At 41.2% G+C, this 19,142-nt stretch overlaps 1 long non-coding RNA gene across 1 annotated transcript in view; it reads right to left on the minus strand.

Moving 5' to 3' along the window:
* Positions 1 to 19,142, minus strand: part of LOC115304119 — a 51,617-nt gene that overhangs the window by 697 nt on the left and 31,778 nt on the right. The window lies entirely within an intron of this gene.

A 19,142-nucleotide genomic window follows, 5' to 3' on the forward strand; every position in this document is an offset into this window, starting at 1 on the left:
CATCCTTTAGACCCACAGACTGGCTGGGGAGACCACCGTTCTGCAAAAACCCATGAAAGCATTTTGTGAGATTCAACTGGCTATATGGACTTTGCAGTAAAGAGTGCTGTGTAGTTCATTATTACCAAAAATCGTGCCCTCCATGTCCTCTAGATCAGGAAAAATTACTTGAATACAACGTGTCCACACTTCTTTTCCTCCTGAGAGACCATTTCTTTTAAATTTTTTAAATGTTATTTATTTTTGAGAGACAGAGTGAGAACAAAGGAAAGGGAGAGAGAAGGAGACACAGAATCTGAAACAGGTTCCAGGCTCTGAGCTGTCAGCACAGAGCCCGAAGCGGGGCTCAAACCCACGAACCGTGAGATCGTGACCTGAGCCGAAGTTGGCCACTTACCTGACTGGGCCCCCCAGGTGCCCCAAGACACAATTTTTAAACACTCCCCAGCACAGTATGGACCATCATCTACCTCCTGTGCTGACGTTGCTAAACCGTTTAGCAAAGAAAGTTGTAACATCAAGAAGGAAGAGTAAAATAGATTTGCAGACAGAACCATGAACGACAGACAGTGGAAAACAATCCCTGAGGCCCTCTGGAGTCCCAATTCTCTACTTGGATTCTTCCGCAAGTCCAGCTTGCACCTCTAAAAACACCACTACTGAATCCTTATACAGTATTTCTACCCTGTTAAGGTGCACTTTCTTCACATTTTATGCATCTGAATTCAGGACGTATCTTATAACTAATGTGTTTGTGAGTGCTGGGGTGCTCTACCCAGAACCTCTCTTCCGGGGCCAAGGCACCCATCCCGCATCTGCTGGCAATAGGGGGTGCACAACTGCAGCCCTCTCCGGGCATAGCCCCGGGCTATGCGGGCTCAGCCAAGGCTACAGGGCCCCCCAGGGGATGTCCATACCCAACGACTGACTGACCCGGAGATTCTAAGGCCCAACTTACTGCCTCGACTTAGAGCGTCCCCAAGGGCCCTTCTCATGGCAGAGCGCTCCATGGGGTCCCAGGGAGATCTCCAAACCCTGCTCAGTCCCTTGCAGATGCAGCTCCAAGGGCACTCTAGGAAGCCACAAGCACTTGTATGCTGGAGAAAGAAATGCTTTGATCCCGAGACATGGATATTTTGGTTCATTTGTTAGGAAACTATTAAATCGGCATTCTCATTTTCCCACCGGTCAATCACTTTTGTAAATAGGGCTAGCCAGTTACTCCAGAGCCAGATCCAAAGCTGGTAACACAAGCAAAATTGAATTTCAGGATGCTAAAATTTAGGAGGAATGGCTTAGATCCTGACGGGGCTACAGACACCAGCGGCCCTGTGAAGCCCAGGCTGGGGAGCCGCTGGCAATCCCCACCGACGTGTCTTTGTCTTGATTTCAGCAGTGATCACACCAGAGGCACTGTCCCCTTCCCTTCTTCCTGGGTGGCTTCTGTCCACTGTGCTCTCCCCTTATAGTCCCTTCTTCCCAAAACTTTTGTGCTGTTTTATTAGTGGGATGTGGGTGATAAATGAAATAAAGAGTGAGCTCAGGAGAAAAACAAACTCAAGATTAGGAGTAAGAAAGGAGAAATAACCTAGGATACAAAAAGCACTGAAGGAAATGTGAGATATACCACCTGCAACACAATGGCAATAAATCCCAAAACCCAAAATGTACGATTTCTCCACAAAAACCTAAGCTACCACATTTGTTCTGCAAAAAGTATAAAACAGAAATAAGCAATTGCAGTAGAGAGAAAGAAAAGGTGATTATAGATTCCCCATTTAAAAAGCACCAGAAATATGGCGCCAGGGTGCCTCAGTCTGTTAAGCGTCCAACTTTGGCTCAAGTCACAATCTCATAGCTTATGGGTTCAAGCCTTGCATCGGGCTCTGTGCTGACAGCTCAGAGCCTGGAGTCTGCTTCAGATTCTGTGTCTCCCTCTCTCTCCCTCCCCTGCTTGCACTCTGTCTCTGTCTCTCTCTCTCTCAAGAATAAAAACATTTTAAGGAGGATACTTGCTGGCATGAGCACTGGGCGTTGTGTGTAAGCAATGAACCACGGGAATCCACCCCCTAAGCCAGGAGCTCACTGTACACACTATATGTTAGCCAATTTGATAATAAGTTATATTTTTAAAAATAATAATAAAATAAAATAAAACCATTAAAAAACTTTTTTTTAATTAAAAAAGCACCACATTCTGATATTTTCACCACATGTGATCTTTAAAGAACAGAAACTCAAACTTTCTGTTTCAGAGCCCCTCTCTATTCTTAAAAATTCTTGAGGACTGCAGAAAGGCTTTCTTTATATAGGTTAGAACTATCAATACCATACTAGAGATTATAACAGGAAAATAATTCACTTTAAAATAACAACTACATTACATTACAAACTGCAGCAATGTATTACTCAACACATTCCCAAAGGCAAGGGAATCAGGAGCAAAAATGAACTTTTGGGACCTCATCAAGATAAAAAGCTACACTGCAAAGGAAACAATCAAAAAAACTAACAGGCAACCAAAGGAATGGGAAAAAACAGTTGCAAATGACATACCCGATAAAGGGCTAGTATCCAAAATCTGTAAAGTACTCACCAAACTCCACACCCGAAAAACAAATAATCCAGTAAAGAAATGCAAAATAGAAAATCCCAAGCAGGCTCCAAATCAGCATAGAGCCCGCCAGTGGGGAGCCCAAAGCAGGGCATGACCCCATGACCATGAGATCAGGGCCTGAGCCAAAATCAACAGTGAAGACTGTCAATCAACTGAGCCACCTGGAATCCCTCCTTTTTTTTTTTTTAATTGTAAGCCTCTTTGATGTCAGGCCCACATAAAAAGAGAAATCCAGACTCTCATATCTGCTTCTGCATTCAATCTGTTGTAATATCTTATTTTATTTGAACTACATGAAGAAAGTCTAGCCTCACACAGATATGTAGGTGGAAATGTGAATATCTCTATTATTTTTTTATGTAAGCTCTATACCCAATGTGGGGTTTGAACTCATGACCTCCAGATCAAGAGTCACCTGCTCTACCGCCTGAGCCAGCCAGGTGCCCCAAGAAGAGTATCTTTATCAGATAATTGTAGATATTCTTCTTGGATGCTACACTCAAACATGACAAGTGGTAGTTTTCTAAAGTTAGTTGAAATGTGGAATTCATCAAAAACCATATTGATAAACTTTTCATACTCTTTTACGTTAAAATCCATGGGCCCATCTTGAAGTTTGAATATATCTTTTAGTTGTGCACAATTTTGTAACATCATGCATTGGTCATTTGGAAAATATTAGTTCACTGATTTCATGTGAATCTTTCAAATGTTGACACTCTTTATCACACAATTATTTTTAATCACATCCATTAATATCACCCCTCCATCTCATCAGAAAAGCCTTTTAATTATTGGGAAGCTATTAAGCTCATGGTGGCAGACACAATTTACTAATTGTAAAATGCTAATTCTTACTGGAAGCTCATATTTTATCACTGGCAACAAATATTTCCCTTTGTTTTCTCTAAGTGACAGGCTCACTTTGTTTTATTTGCAAGAAAACATCTGCCAAATACTCAAATCTGAATACCCAAATCCGAATAACTGTATTTATCCATTGGTTATTCTTTTTTAATTTTTTAAATTTTCATTTGTTTTTGAAAAAGAGAGACAGAGGGAGAGTGGGGGAGGGGCAGAGAGAGAGAGAGAGACAGAATCTGAAGCAGGCTCCAGGCTCTAAGATGTCAGCACAGAGCCGGATGTAGGGCTCGAACTCAAGAACTGTGAGGTCATAACCTGAGCCGAAGTTGGAGGCCCAATCGACTGAGCCACCCAGGCGCCCCTATTGGTTATTCTTTTAAGTAAAAGTAGTCCCCCACGAAAACAAAGCTTGAGTTCAGCGTGCAGCTCAATTACAGAATGCTTTTCCTAAAGCCAATCATCATGCTTCAGTATGGAGCGGAAATGCTTATGTGTACTTCCTGTTTCATCATCAAATATTAAAAAGAAGCCTACTCATGCGTCAAGATTTGGTAAAATTAATTTTTACTTTTTTACTAAGAACATTTTTTAAAGTTTATTTAGTTTGAGAGAGAGAGAGACTGACACAGAGACAGAGACAGAGCGAGCACACAAGTAGGGGAGAGGCAGGGAGAGGGAGGACCCCAAGCACTGAGTGTGGAGTCAGACATGAGGCTCAATCTCATGACCATGAGATCCCTAAGCTCAAATCAAGTCAGACACTTAACCAACTGAGCCACCCAGGGGCCCCTTTATTAAGAACAGTTTTAAGTGAAACTGACTTCAGAACGTGTGACTTCATGTGGATGTGCAATTTAATGACCTTGCTTTGATGCCTACCAACGCATCAGCAAACTCGCTATTGCTTTCGTAAATTTGGTACCAATGTCAACTTTTGAAAGGTAATATATACATTCCATGTTTCACTCATAATTGGAGTGGGGTTTTGTAATGGAAGATAATTATCTTAAAGATGATGTGGAAATAGACATTTCCAACAATGGTCATGAAAATGGTGGAAAAGTGTAGGAGACTGTTGCTTTGGGTCCCACCATAAGCAAGAAGAAAAGCAGCTGTAAACTAAACTATTTGTCAGACATCGGACAACAGACCACAAAGGGCTCTGATTCCTACGAGAAGGAAAACAAATGAGGCGAGCCCTAGCCCTGGATTATTGCCTGGAGACAGTTTCCAGGATACAGCACAGGTACAAGAAACCTAAGCAGGGCCAAGTTGTCATCTCACTGCGATGAGGAAAAAGTAGTGGCAGGTTGAGGAAGTGACAGTTGTGGGGCGGAGTACCAGAGAAGAGAGAGGCGTCCAGGGGGAGAGCTCAAGAGATCTGCAGAGGGGACTCTTCAAATCATTGGCTAAATCCTGATCTGCATATGTTGGATTAAAACAAATTTAATGTACTTTTTTTCTGGATAGAGAGACACAGAGCACAAGCTGGGAAGGGGCAGAGAGAGAGAGAGGGAGACACAGAATCCAAAGTAGGGTCCAGGCTCAGAGCTGTCAGCACAGAGCCCAACGTGGGGCTCAAACTCACAAACCACGAGATCGTGACCTGAGCCGAAGTGGGACTCTTAACCAACTGAGCCACTCAGGTGCCCCTGATCTGAGTATGTTTGGGTGAAACTCCCAAGACTGAATAAGAACTACCATAAAGCAGTGGGACATACAATGCCCAAAGTACACACAGGGATGGACATTTCCAGACCTAGAATAAAATCATCAGAAAGGAGTCATCCACTTGGTGTGGCTAAATTATTCTAGGCTAATGATTGTTTTGATTCAGCCTAACGAAGCAGAAAAGCAAGCATCAAAAGGATCAAACTAATTCTAAGTAACTTAACTGCCTGTCAGATCAAAGGCTGATATTTTTAAAGGAATACAACAAAATCTCATACCCAACAGCATAAAAATCCAGGGTCCTAAGACCCAAACAAAACTACCAGACATGCAGATAACAGAATCCACAACCAGGAGAAAAATAAATCAATATAAATACACCTAGAAATGCAGGGATGATGAAATAGGAAAGCTTCTAAACCAGCTACTAATATGCTCCAGATGCTCAAGAGAAATGGAAGAAAACAAGACCCAAATGGAACTTCTAGAGAGGAAAAATAATATCTGAAATTAAATGAAAAAATATATATAACAGTAGAACAATATCAAATTGTCTAACATATCTGTAATTGGAGCCCCGGGAAGTCATGGTGGGGGGGGGAATATATTTCAAGAAACGATGGCCAAAATTTTTCTAAATTTGATGAAGACTAGAAATCACACAGTCCAAAAAGCTTGTGAACCCAACAAAAAAACTACACCAAAGCACATCATAACCATGTTTCTGAGACACCGTGATAAAGGAATATTTTAAAGCTGCCCCCCCAGAACTTATTACATAAAGAAGAGCAAAGAAAAGAATGGCTGCAGAGTTCCTATTAGAAACCACACAAGCTAGAAGACAAAGGAGCAACATTTTTAAAGTATTGAAGGAAAAAACTGCCAACCTAGAATTCTACATGCAGCAACAATATCTATTAAAAATGGAAGTGAACTAAAGATTATTTTTAGACAAAAAAATATTGAAAGGATTTATCAGCAAGCCTGCACTACAAGAAATGCTGAAGTTCTTCAAGTGGAAGAAAAATAAAGCAAAAGAACTAAGAATAGTACAGAAATGCTGAACATGTGGGTAAAATATAAAAGATGTTTCCTAACTTTTTAATGTCTTTAAAAGAAAGACAACATGGAAACAAAAGCAAAAATGAACTACTGGGACCTCATCAAGATAAAAAGCTTCTGCACAGTGTAGGAAACAATCAACAAAACTAAAACGGCAACCAACAGAATGGGAGAAGGTACTTGCAAATGGCATATCTGATAAAGGGTTAGTATTCCAAATCTATAAAGAACTCATCAAACTCAACACCCCCAAAAAATAAATAATCCAGTTAAGAAGTGGGCAGAAAACATGAATAAATATTTTCCAAAGAAGACATCCAGATGGCTAGCAGACACATGAAAAGATGCTCAACTCATCATCAGGGAAATATAAATCAAAATCACAATGAGACACCTGTCAGAATGGCTAAGATGAACAACACAAGAAACAACAGGTTGTTGGCAAGGATACAGAGAAAGGGGACCCTCCTTGCACTTTGGTGGAAATGCAAACTGGTGCAGCCGCACTGGAGAGCAGTATGGAGGTTTGTCCAAAAGTTAAAAACAGAACTACCCTATGACCCAGCAATTGCACTACTAGGCGTTTATCCAAAGGGTACAAAAATGCTGATTCAAAGTTACAAGCACCCCAATGTTTACAGCAGCATTATCAACAATAGCCAAACTATGGAAAGAGCCCAAATGTCCACCACCTGACGAATGGATAAAGAAAATGTGGTGTTTTATATTATATATAAAGGAATATCACTCAGCCATCAGAAAGAACAAACTCTTGCCATTTACAACGACATGGATGGAGAGAGAGTGTATTATGCTAAGTAAAACAAGTCAGTCAGAGAAAGACAAATACCATATGATTTCACTGATATGTGACATAAGAAACAAAACAGATGAACATATGGGAGGCAGGGAAAGAAAAACAAAAACGAAAGAGACTCTTAGAGACCAAACTGAGGGTTGATGGAGGGAGAGAGGTGGGGGATGGTCTAGATGGGTGATGGATGTTAGGAGAACACTTGTTATGATGAGCACTGGGTATTGTATATAAGTGATGAATCACAGAATTCTACTCCAGAAACCAATGTTGTGTTGTATGTTAACTAGCTAGAATATAAATGAAAGTTTGAAAAGAAAATAAATAAATAAAGGAAAGGCAACAAAGTATTTAAATCAACAATTGCATTAAATATAAATTGTCTAAATAGTACAATTGAAAAGCAGAGATTATCAGGTGGACTTAAAAAAAACCAAGACCCAACTCTATGATGTCCACAAGAATCCTAATTTAAATATAAAAACAAATAAGTTAAAACTCAAAGGATATATGCATGCTACCACTAATAAAAAGAAATTGGGAGTGGTTATATTAATATCAAAGTAAACTTTGAAATAGGGAATATTGGTGTGGAGAAAGAAGGATATTTCATAATGATAAAGATGTTGGAGTATCAAGAGGACATAGAATCCTAAATGTTTATGTATCTAATAGCATAGCATCAAAATACATGAAGCAAAAACTGTTATAATTGAAAGAAGTAAACAAGTTCACAATTACAGGTAGTGATTTCAATATATTACTATCAGTAATTGATAGAATGAGTGGACAGAAAATCCATAAGATTACAATAGGCTTCAACACTACCCAATTAACATGAGCCAATTAAAATTTATGGAATACTCTACCCTGAACTTCAGAATTCATACACGCTTTGTGTTTATTTTTTCAAGTGAGCTCTACACCCAACATGGGGCTTGAACTCATGATCCTGAGATCAAGAGTCACATACTCTACCAAGTGAGCCAGATAGTATGTGTATCCCTATACACATTCTCTTTTAATGTCCATTTGGAATATGCACTAAGACAGATCATATTCTGGGATATTAAAGAAGTCTCAATAAATTTAAAATGATTAGGGGCACCTGGGTGGCTCAATTGGTTAAGCCTCCAACTTCGGCACAGGTCATGATCTCACAGCTCGTGGGTTCGAGTCCAGCATCAGGCTCTATGCTGATAGCTCAGAGCTTGAAGCCTCCTTCTGACTCAGTGTCTCTCTCTCTCTTTCTGCCCTTCTCTGATTAGGAATCTCTCTCTCTCAAAAATAAATAAACCTGAATAATTTTTTTTGAAAAATGTAAAATGATTAAACCATACAATGTATATTTTCTGATAACAATCTAAAGTAGAAATCAGTAACAAAAATGACTAGAAAAAACCCCCCAAATACTGGAAATTAAACACCCTTATAAATTACTCATAGAGTCAAAGAAGAAACCACAAGGGAAATTAGGAAGTATTTCAAATTGAATGAAAATTAAAACATAGGCTATAAAAATGCAGAAATCTAAAGGCCCTGATAGATTCACTGGAGAAGTCACCAAATACTTAAAGAAGCATTAACACAAATTTTGGACAGTTTCTGCCAAAAGGAGGACTGCTTCCCACCTCATCTTATGAGGCCAGCGTTCCCTTGATAACCAAACCAGACAAAGACAGTACCGAAAAAGAAAATAACAAAACAGTATCTCTCATAAACTTCAGACACAAAATTCCTCAAAAAAATGCTAGTAAACTGAACCCAACAGTGTGTAAAAAGAATTCCATACCTTTATGAAGTGCTATGCAAGGGTGTGTTTCAACATCCAGAAATCAATCAATGTAATCTACCGTATTGATCGGCTAAAGAAAAAAAGCATGGGACTTAATTGACAGAGAGAAAAAAAGCACTTGACAAAATCCAACACCCATAGCCAAAAGACAGCAAACTCAAAAAGAGCATTTACAAAAGCCTACAGTTAGTATCACATTAAACAGTGAAAGACTGAATGGTTCCCCCATTAGTTTGGGGAAACAACCCAAATGTATACCAACTAATGAGCTGAAAAATAAATTGTGGCACAATCCATTCAAAGGATAACTATTCTGCAATAAAAAAGGAATCGCTAAGACAGGCAACAACATGAAAAAATTCTAAAACATTGTGCTAGGTGAAATATCTGAACTCAAATGCCATATACTGCATGATTCCATCTACATGAGTTATTTTTTTAATTTTTAATTTTTTTTTTTTTTTGAGAGACAGAGCGTGAGCATGGAAGGGGCAAAGAAAGAGAGGAAGGCACAGAATCCGAAGCAGGCTCCTGGCTCCGAGCTGGGGCTCGAACTCATGAACCATGAGATCACGACCTGAACCGAAGTTGGTCGCTTAACCGACTGATCCACCCAGGCACCCCCACACATGAATTCTAAACAGTTAAAACAATAGTGACAGAAAGCTGATCAGTGATTGCCAGGAACTGGGGTTTGGGATGGCAATTGATTACAAAGGTGCCAGAAGAAACTTTGGGGGGGGGGGGAGGAAAGGATGAAAATATTACATTATCATGAAATGGTAAAAGAACCTCCCTAAACTCCCTATCGTCTGATATATTCCACACTCCGACTGCCTCCATGCCTTAGCACGCACTACCATTCTCTTCTCCTGTCTGAACCACCATGCCCAAAAGTATACACACGTCTCTGGTTTTTGGAGGAAGGTCCTATTTGTGACAATAGCTGCTGCAGTTCACAGCACCCAAAAGGAGGGACAAACATTGCAAGTTGGCAATAGCAGTGGTCATGAGAAAAGCTGGCTACCCACAGCCCCCAAACGTTAGAAAAATCTATCATAACACATTTATACGCTGTATTTCATCAATTTTAAGAAGTCTTTTTTTTTTTTACACATTTTAACTTCTCTGAAACAGGGACGCATCTTTCAGTTGGTGACATCATGCCATTATAATAGGGTGTGTTTCTTTCTCTTAGTGGTAAATTTCTTTTAACAGTGAACCTTAGAATTGACAGCTTCCGCAGAGTCCCTAAACTGCAGAGGGCCAGGCGGAGGACACACAGGATTTCACTGTGGCCGAGAAGGGTAAGATGGCAGAGATGAGAGCCAAGGCAGAATGGAGAGGCCTGGAATCCACACCCTGGGCTGAGTCTCCATGTTATGTCTGGAATGATCAGCTCTGTCGCCACCTAGTTCTGTCCCCCGTTAAGGCAAAGGTGATACCCTGGCAAATGGTGCCAACAGACTTTGGAACAGGAAGTCACTACTAGAAGTGGGCGGAAGCAGTAGTGGTGGGGAAAGGGAACAAGAGCGGGTCTCCAGCAGGTGGCATCACACACAGAAAGGACCAACAGACAGACTTGGGCCTGGCTTGCTCAAGGAAGAGCCGGGTCACCCAACTGCACTGTGAGATTCAGTAACTAAGGACCTTGTCACTCTGTCGCTGGTGGACTAGGGAACAGAGCCTTGGTGCTTGAATTACTTAATCCTTCCGGACTTCAAGGTCTTCTTCTGTAAAATGGGGAATAGTAGTAATGCCTACATAAAAGAGCTAGTGTGTTGGTTCAAAGGAGATAATATATGTTAAGGGCTATAAACAGTGCCAGGTTTATGTCAGTATTCAGTGGTTTTACATACCATTATGGTCATTTCCATGAATTATTTTTTAAAGAGAGAGAGAGTGACGTAGGGGCAGGAAGAGAAGGAAAGAGAGAATCTCAAGCAGGCTCCTCACTGCCAATGCAGCGCCCAATATGGGGCTCGAACTCATGACCTGTGAGATCATGACCTGAGCTGAAATCAAGAGTCAGATACTTAACTGATTGAGCCAGCCAGGCGACCCTCCATAAATGTTTGTAAATGCATCCATTCATTGATTCATTCTTTCAACATTTGATTAGCAGTTATGACGCTAAAACCTGAAAAGTTTTATTGTTACTGTTCTTTAGGTCTTTTCAACACATTCAGCAATGGCCAGCAAATGCCAGCTACTCCTGACTCTTACTGATCCTCCTCAATATATTTTATTTCTGTTTTGTCCTCCTGCCAGCTGGGCAACTGATCAAACAAAGGGCCAGAGATTTTTACTCTTTACCTTAAAACCAATACTACTGACTCATCAAAAAAATATACGGTGTCAACAATGACTTAGAAAGATACTTAGGCCTGAAGAAAGAAAAATAGAAAATGGTTTTGTTGCATAAGGAGGTGTGATTGTAGGTCAGGCATTTGCAAAATAAAGATAATACTTAACTGGCAAAGATTTGGAGAGTAACAAATGAGATGATGGATGTCAAAATGCATAAATTTATTATGATGAATAGACTCTTAATCATAATAGGTTTTTGTTATCAAAAGTAACATATACGCCTGAAACCAATGTTATTTGTCAATTATTCTCATTTTTAAATTAATTAATTTATTTATTTAGATTTAAATCAAAGTTAGTTAACATATAATGTAAGAGTGATTTTAGAAATAGAAACCATTTAGTGATTCATTACTTACATACCACACTGGGGTCTCCTTAATGCCCCTTGCCCAGCTAGCCCTTCCCCTGGGTAAAATAGTAATTAAATGTATTCCATAGTAACTTTCTACTAAAAAATCCCCAAGTTTAATTCTCTAAATTCCTGACAGAAACAAGAGACAGAAGTGATATATTACTCTGAGTTTACACATCTGTTGTTGTTGTATTGATGAAATGAAATTGTCCAAGATGTATTAATGGATGCTTATGCTAAATCTAGAATCTGTACTTCCTATTTCCCAAACCTGTGTTTCTCCCCTTGAATACTAAGCTTCTTAGCCTCTCAAAAGAAAAAGACATACACACATAGTAAAGATTTCTCAATCCTAGCTGCTCATTAGAATCATCTGGAAGTGGGGCACCTGGGTGGCTCAGTTGGTTGAGTGTCGGGCTTCGGCTCAGGTCATGATCTCATGGTTTGTGGGTTCGAGCCCTGTGTCGGGCTCTGTGCTGACAGCTAGCTCAGAGCCTGGAGCCTGTTTCGGATTCTGTGTCCCCCTCTCTCTGACCTTCCCCACTCACGCTGTCTCTGTCTCTCAAAAATAAATAAAAAACAGAAAAATTTAAAAAAAAAAAAGAATCATCTGGGAGCTTCAGAAAAATACTAAAGCCCAGGCCTGACCCCAGATCCATTACGTCAGGATCTCTGACTGTGGAGTCCAGACATTGGTCATTCTACGCGTTTCCCAGGGAACTCTTACATGTGTCCAATGTTGAGAATCACTAGGAAAGAACTGAACATCAGCTATGCAGTTTGAAAAGCACATGTGTACACTTCCAATGTCAGCTTTTCCCCTGAAATGCTTTTGTTGAGTATGTACTCCATTTAAGGCATCGCACTAAATGTTAACTATCATGGTATCCTTTTTTCCAGATCCCCATACCCTTTATTTGTACTTTTCTTGTGGCTAATAGTCTGCCTTGTTGTATAGTTATTTTTGTACTTACTTATACCATCTTTTAGAATATCCCTTTCCTGGGGTGCCTGCCTGGTTCTCTTGGAAGAGCCTATGACTCTTGATCTTGGGGTGATGAGTTCGAACCCCATGTTGGGTATAGAGATTACTAAAAAAATTTTTTTAATAAACTTTAGAATATCCCTTTCTTGAAGAGAATGACAGTGCCCTTTAATGGGAATATTCTGCTAGGTGTTTTAGTCGCCCACTCATCATTTCACCTTGGACTGGCCCTGCATCTCACCTTCCCAGCCCTCACTCCTGCCACGTACCTCCTCTCTATCATACCCGTTTTCTTTCCTGTATTCAGCTCTCGCCTCCACATACTTTACTTCTGTTCTCATGGAATTCCATTTAACATTTGTCTTCATTCTTAAATGTTTATTTATTTATTTTGAGAGAGAACACAAGTGGAGAGGGGCAGAGAGAGAGAGAGAGAGAGAGAGAGAGAGAGAGGAAGGGGGGAGAGAGAGAGACAGAGGAAGGGGGGAAGGAGAGGGAGAGGGAGACAAAGAGAGAATTCCAAGCAGTCACCATGCTGTCAGCACAGAGCCTGACACGGGGCTCAATCCCACAAACACTGAGATCATGACCTGAACCGAAATCAAGAGCTGGATGCTTCACCAACTGAGCCACCCAGGCACCTCTATTTGTCTTCACTCTTTCAAATGTTTTACCCCCCAAATATTGCCTGAACAGCCCTACAATCTTCCTCTCCTTCCATAGCTCTTCCCTGGCTTCCTTGGCATTTTTACCCTTTCCCACTTCTTACCATCTCTTTGCCTCATCCCCTCCCTCTCTTTTCTTCTAAATTCCCTCTACAGAGTATTAACCGTTTTCAAAGGTATCTGCTGTCCATGGAATGGATTTAGGGTGCCCAGGAGCATTGCTTCTGATCAGTTCTGGTGAGGTGTTCAATTAGAGCTAGACCCAAAGCAATAAAAAGGGTAGCAGCTGGGGGAGGAGGACCTAATCATTCCATACTGGGTGGGCAAGAGATAGAGAATATGGGCTATTGTCAAAATATGAAGTGGAAGAGATAAGCCAAGAAGAATAGCCAGCAAATTCATGGATCCAGCCAAGAGGAGACAGTGGAGAGTCAGGCATAGACAAAAAAGAAACCTACATAACAAAGTGCAGAGATCAGAGTCCATGAGCGAGATGGTCAGATGAATATATTATTTACAATGTCCTAATTTCTCTCCACACTTACTTCTGCTGTACACTGTCAATCTTAAAGTGTTCACACTTGAATGGTTTCTGACTCTGCTCTCTATAAACCTTGCCCCTGAGTGTTACCAGGTTTGGGCTTTGCAGGGTAAAAGGGATGAAAATGGCTATGAAGCTATAGTCCTTATAGTACGTGGTAGACTGATATGTTAATTTCTTAAATGTGGCTCCTATTAACAGGGCCAGGGTGAAAATACCTGCCATGAGAAATACAAATCAAAACCACACTGTGATACCAACTCAGGCTAAAATGAACAAATCAGACTACAGATGCCAGCGAGGATGTGGAGCAACGGGCACCCTCTTACACTGTTGGTGGGAATGTAAACTGGTGCAGCTGCTCTGGAAGACAGTGTGGAGGTTCCTCAAAAAATTAACAATAGAACTCCCCTATGACCCAGCAATAGCACTGCTAGGGATTTACCCAAGGGATACAGAAGTGCTGATGCATAGGGGCACATGTACCCCAGTGTTCATAGCAGCACTTTCTACAATAACCAAATTATGGAAAGACCCTAAATGTCCATCACCTGATGAATGGATCAAGAAGATGTCGTTTACATATACAATGGAAAACGACATGGCAATGAGAAAGAATGAAGTCTGGCCATTTGTAGCAACATGGATGGAACTCGAGGATGTTACGGTAAGTGAAGTAAGTCAGGCAGAGAAGGACAGATACCACATGTTTTCACTCCTATGTGGAACAGGAGAAACTTAACAGAGGACCATGAGGGTGGGGAAGGGGAAAAAATAGTTAAGGAGAGGGAGGGAGGCAAACCATAAGAGACTCTTAAATACTGAGAACAAATTAAGGGTTGATGGGGGGTGGGGGCGAGGGGAAAGGGGGCGATGGGCATGGAGGAGGGCACTTGTTGGGATGAGCACTGGGTGTTATATGAAAACCAACCTAACAATAAACTATAAAAGAAAAAACAGAAGAAAATACCTGCCATGAGACAGTAATGTCAGGTGTTACGGGGGGAGGGCTGGACTAGGCACAGGTGTTGATTCAGAAAGGTAAAAGCAGAAGTAATCCCAAGGGTAAATGAAAGGTGTTGTAAAGAGAAATAAAAAGTTCATGCACAAAGGACAGCACCAAGCATGAGATCAGAGGGACAAGTACATGCCAATGAACAGGAGGTAGGGCAAGGGATCAAGAGCCAAAGGCACTAGAAATATTTTCCTCAAGCAGACTGCAATCACGAAATAAATATTTGGCATTCTAAGCTGTGCACAATGTATCAGAGTAGGAATTCATTTACATTGAGAATTGGATTGCTGTGGTAGGGGTTCCTGGCCAGTTTAAGGACACAAAGTCAGGTTAATTGCTTCCAAAAGGTCCCTCCTATCAAACAGGACAGGCCCCGAGTTACCCATCTGGGTCTTCTTGACGGAAACGGAGTTGCTCTCTGGGCCATGTAGGCATATCCCTTGAGCATCCTTCAATCTGAGCCCTTCCCATCGGGCCAGAGTTGGAACTATTCCACATCATCCTCACTAATCACTTCTTTGGGGCCCCATACAGGATTGTTGGGATGAGTCTTTCACAGTATGTTATAGAGAATGGGTGCTCAAATTGGAGGTAGAAATGTATATACGGGGAAACTGAATTGGGAGGCAATCAGAGTTATGAACTTTGTCATTACAAAGGGGCCCAGTCTCTATAACAAGGACAGATGATGAGGGCAGTAGAAGAGCCAGGACATCTCCCATCTGAAACATTCCCCTCGCTATGTGGTACTTACTGACAATGGCCTTGTATTACAGTGTTCCTTGTAGAGGGTGTCCTCAGGCATTTCTGAGCAGCCTGATTTGACCAGTAGCTGGGCTCACAGAGGTTCAAGATAATAGCAGGAAGAGGTGGTGGTAAAGTAATAAATACCACAAAAGGGAGCATTCAGGGGAGAGGTGTTCAGAGAGCTACTGTATATAAATTCAGAGGTTATTTCTGCACTCCTCACTTATCTGTTCACCTTTGCCACCATTAAGGTGTACAGAGAGTGCCACCTTCACGGCCTCCTCTGGAAATTATTATCCTCAATACATTCTGAAGCTGCCTCAGACTATCTGGGCACTAGATCACTGTGACTTCCAAACAGTCCCGGGAGACTCATTAATGCAGATGATATTTAGAGCCCACTGAGTCAAAAGACATAAGGTTTTTGAGCACAGTCCTGCCCTGACCTCCCCTGAATGGGAAAATGTGAGGGTTACGGGATCCACTCAGGGGGCCAGGGCCCTTCTCCCTCACCCGCTGAGCAAATGAAGACACGGCCTGATGATGATGTAACTTGCCCACCGCCACCCAGCTCTGAGCAGAGGACCTAGGATTGGAACCCGGATCTGCCTTAGTTCCAAGTGTCTGATCTCACCAACTAAGTTAGCAATGCCACAAGGTTGAGAGCCCAGCTATGCTAGAGAGCAATATAAATCCAATTCTTTCCAGTAAGTAGGTCTTCCTTGGAGTGTCTGAAAAAAGATGTTTTTGTTGTTGTTTCTTTGTTTTTATTTTTCATCAATGGCTAAATCTGCTGCTGGTAATGAAATGATGACTTTCTCAAAGTGACTAGCTTTCTACTCAATCAAGGCTAATTCCAGGGCTTAGGAGACGTTAAAACACCAATAAATTTGTCAAAATAATCATTGAAATCAGAGAAAGAATTAGTCTCAGTAGGAAGCTGGAATTATAGAATCTTTAAAACTAATAAAGCCATGTTGTAAAAACTTGGAAAATAGAAAAAATGGAAGCATACATAATTCTAACTCTACCACAATCACTGTTCCCATTTCATATAACTTTTAACACACATTTTATATGCAAATTTAGATTTTATAATAATTGTGTACATATTTTATACCTGCTGTTAAAAATTTTAATTGCAATACAATTAACATACAATGTGTATTAGTTTCAGGTGTACAACATAGTGGTTCAGCAACTCTACACATTACTCGGTGCCCCTGAAGTGTACGCTTCACACCCTTCACCTACTTCACCCATCCCTCCACCAGCCTCCCCCCTGGTAACCCTCCGTTTGTTCTACTACATTCTCTGCTTTTTTTCTCTGTTTTGTTGTTCATTTGTTTTGTTTCTTAAATTTCACATGAGTCAAATTATATGGTATTTGTCTTTCTCTGACCACCTTATTTCACTTAGCATTATACCCTCTAGCTCCATCCACGCTCTTGCAAATGGCAAATCTCATTCTTTTTTATAGCTGAGTGTATTTATTGTATATGTGCAGCACATCTTCTTTATCCATTCACCTACTGACAGACACATGGGCTGTGTCTGTAATTTGGCTATCATAAATAATGCAATAAACAGAGAGGAACAAATATCTTTTCAAATTCGTGTTTTGGTATTCTTTGGATAAATATCTAGTAGTGGAACTGCTAAATCACATGGCAATTTTTTTTGGTTTTATTTATTTTTGAGAGAGAGAAAGCATGAGCAGGGAAGGAGCAGACAGAAAGGGGGAGAGAGAATCTGAAGCCGGCTCAGTGCTGACAGCAGCGAGCCTGATGGAGGCCTCAAACTCACGAACCATGAGACTATGACCGGAGCCAAAGTCAGATGCTCAACCGACTCAGCCACCCAGGTGCCCTGGTAATTCTATTTTTAATTTTTTGAGGAACCTCCTTACTGTTTTCCATAGCAGCTGCACCCTGCATTTCCAGGATCCTGCCTTTCTTTTCTTTAATATTACATCATATGCATTTTTCCATTTTGACTAACAACCTTAACAATTTATTTAGTCAGCCATGTAACATTTCATGAAGTGGGCTACAAGCAAAATTTACTTAAATCATTTGCCTGCTGCTGAATATTTAGGTCATTGCAAGTGTTTGCTATTACAAATTATTCTGCAGTGAACTTCTTCATGCAAATAGCATTTTATTGGCATAAAGTGTTTAGATACTTTACTTCTTATATTCTCTACCACTCTAGGCCAGATCTTAAGCATCACACTCCTCAGTTAATATATTAACATATTAATCTACCCTTTTTCCAATCTATCCTGTGTAACACTAAGAGATTAAATTCCCTAAAATACCATGTCACGTTCTTACTTAAGATATGTGTATTTACCTATCTTCCATGTGGTATGATCAGATTACTCTATTATAACCCTTACAGAGGAAAATATAAAATGTGCTGGGCCCCCACAGGCTAACCAGAAGGAACCAGGAAATAAACTGGAGACAACTGGACTAGATTCACGATGCATCAATGCAAGAACAATACTGGATCCCTAAATGCACATCACAGTGTCCACTGCAGCAAGGAAAACTTGAGTCCAGTTCAAGTTGGACCCACTCAGAAGGTCTAATTCAGTCAGGACACGGCATTGATGGTCACTGAGGGGTGGTAACACACACAGTCAAGTGGAACCAGAAATCAAAGTTCAAGAGAAGTGTATCCATGTTGAACAAGACTTAGAGTGGCGTGAGCAGTGTCAGACACCCTGGGGCACAGGAACCAGCCTGAACTGGACAGGGCACCAGAGCCCAGCCAAACAGGTCTTGGTTTGAGGCATCCAGAAGTACCAGATTACTAAGATGCAAACAAGGAACCAGGGGGAACCCCAGTTATATAAACTGGGCCCTTGTCAGGGACAGTAGGGAAGGCGGTGCTTGCAAGAAGCAGGCAGGCTTGTAAGCGATCAGGTTGGGGGCGCCGGGGGAGGGAATCACCGCATTTGATGTCTGGTTGAGAACAGCAGGCTTGCATCTGGAACTAGGTGACCTGGGTTCTTAACGTACCACCCGTAGACTGAGAAAAATCTATTACAAGACTGCGAATACTCAGCCTGCTGGTGCAGGTGCCCACCGTTCACAGCCGGCAGAGACTGAAATCCAGAAAGAGCCTCCAATCAAAAACCCAAATACAGAAAAGCACATATTATGCACAGATAACCCAATGCCTATGTATGATACCATCCGCCAACCTTTGAGCACTCCTCTCTTTTGGCCCAGTATTCTCATTGTTAAAAAGACACTCTAAGACCCTTATCCACTTCACATCAACAACATCTTAATGGAAATTGTCTATTTTTCCACAAATTAAGAATTAGCCAGAAGCTGATTTGGGTTGAAGGCAGGAAGGAGGTAAGGAATTCAGAGCTGCCCATGGGCTACATTAGCCATTGTATTAGCCAGAGCTGTTGTCCAGAGAAGCCAAACAGCAGCCTATATAAATAAGCAGAGAGATTTATCTTAAGGAAATGGCTCATGGAGGCTAGCAAGTCCAAAATCTGCAGGGCAGGCCAACACACTGGACCCCAGGGAGGAGTCAACGCTGCAGTCTTGATGCAAAGGCAGCCTGGAGGTAGAATTTGGGAAACCTCAGACAATTTCTCTGAAGACCCTCATCTG

The sequence above is a fragment of the Suricata suricatta genome, chromosome 10 (assembly GCF_006229205.1).
Source record: "Suricata suricatta isolate VVHF042 chromosome 10, meerkat_22Aug2017_6uvM2_HiC, whole genome shotgun sequence".
Lineage (NCBI taxonomy): Eukaryota > Metazoa > Chordata > Mammalia > Carnivora > Herpestidae > Suricata > Suricata suricatta.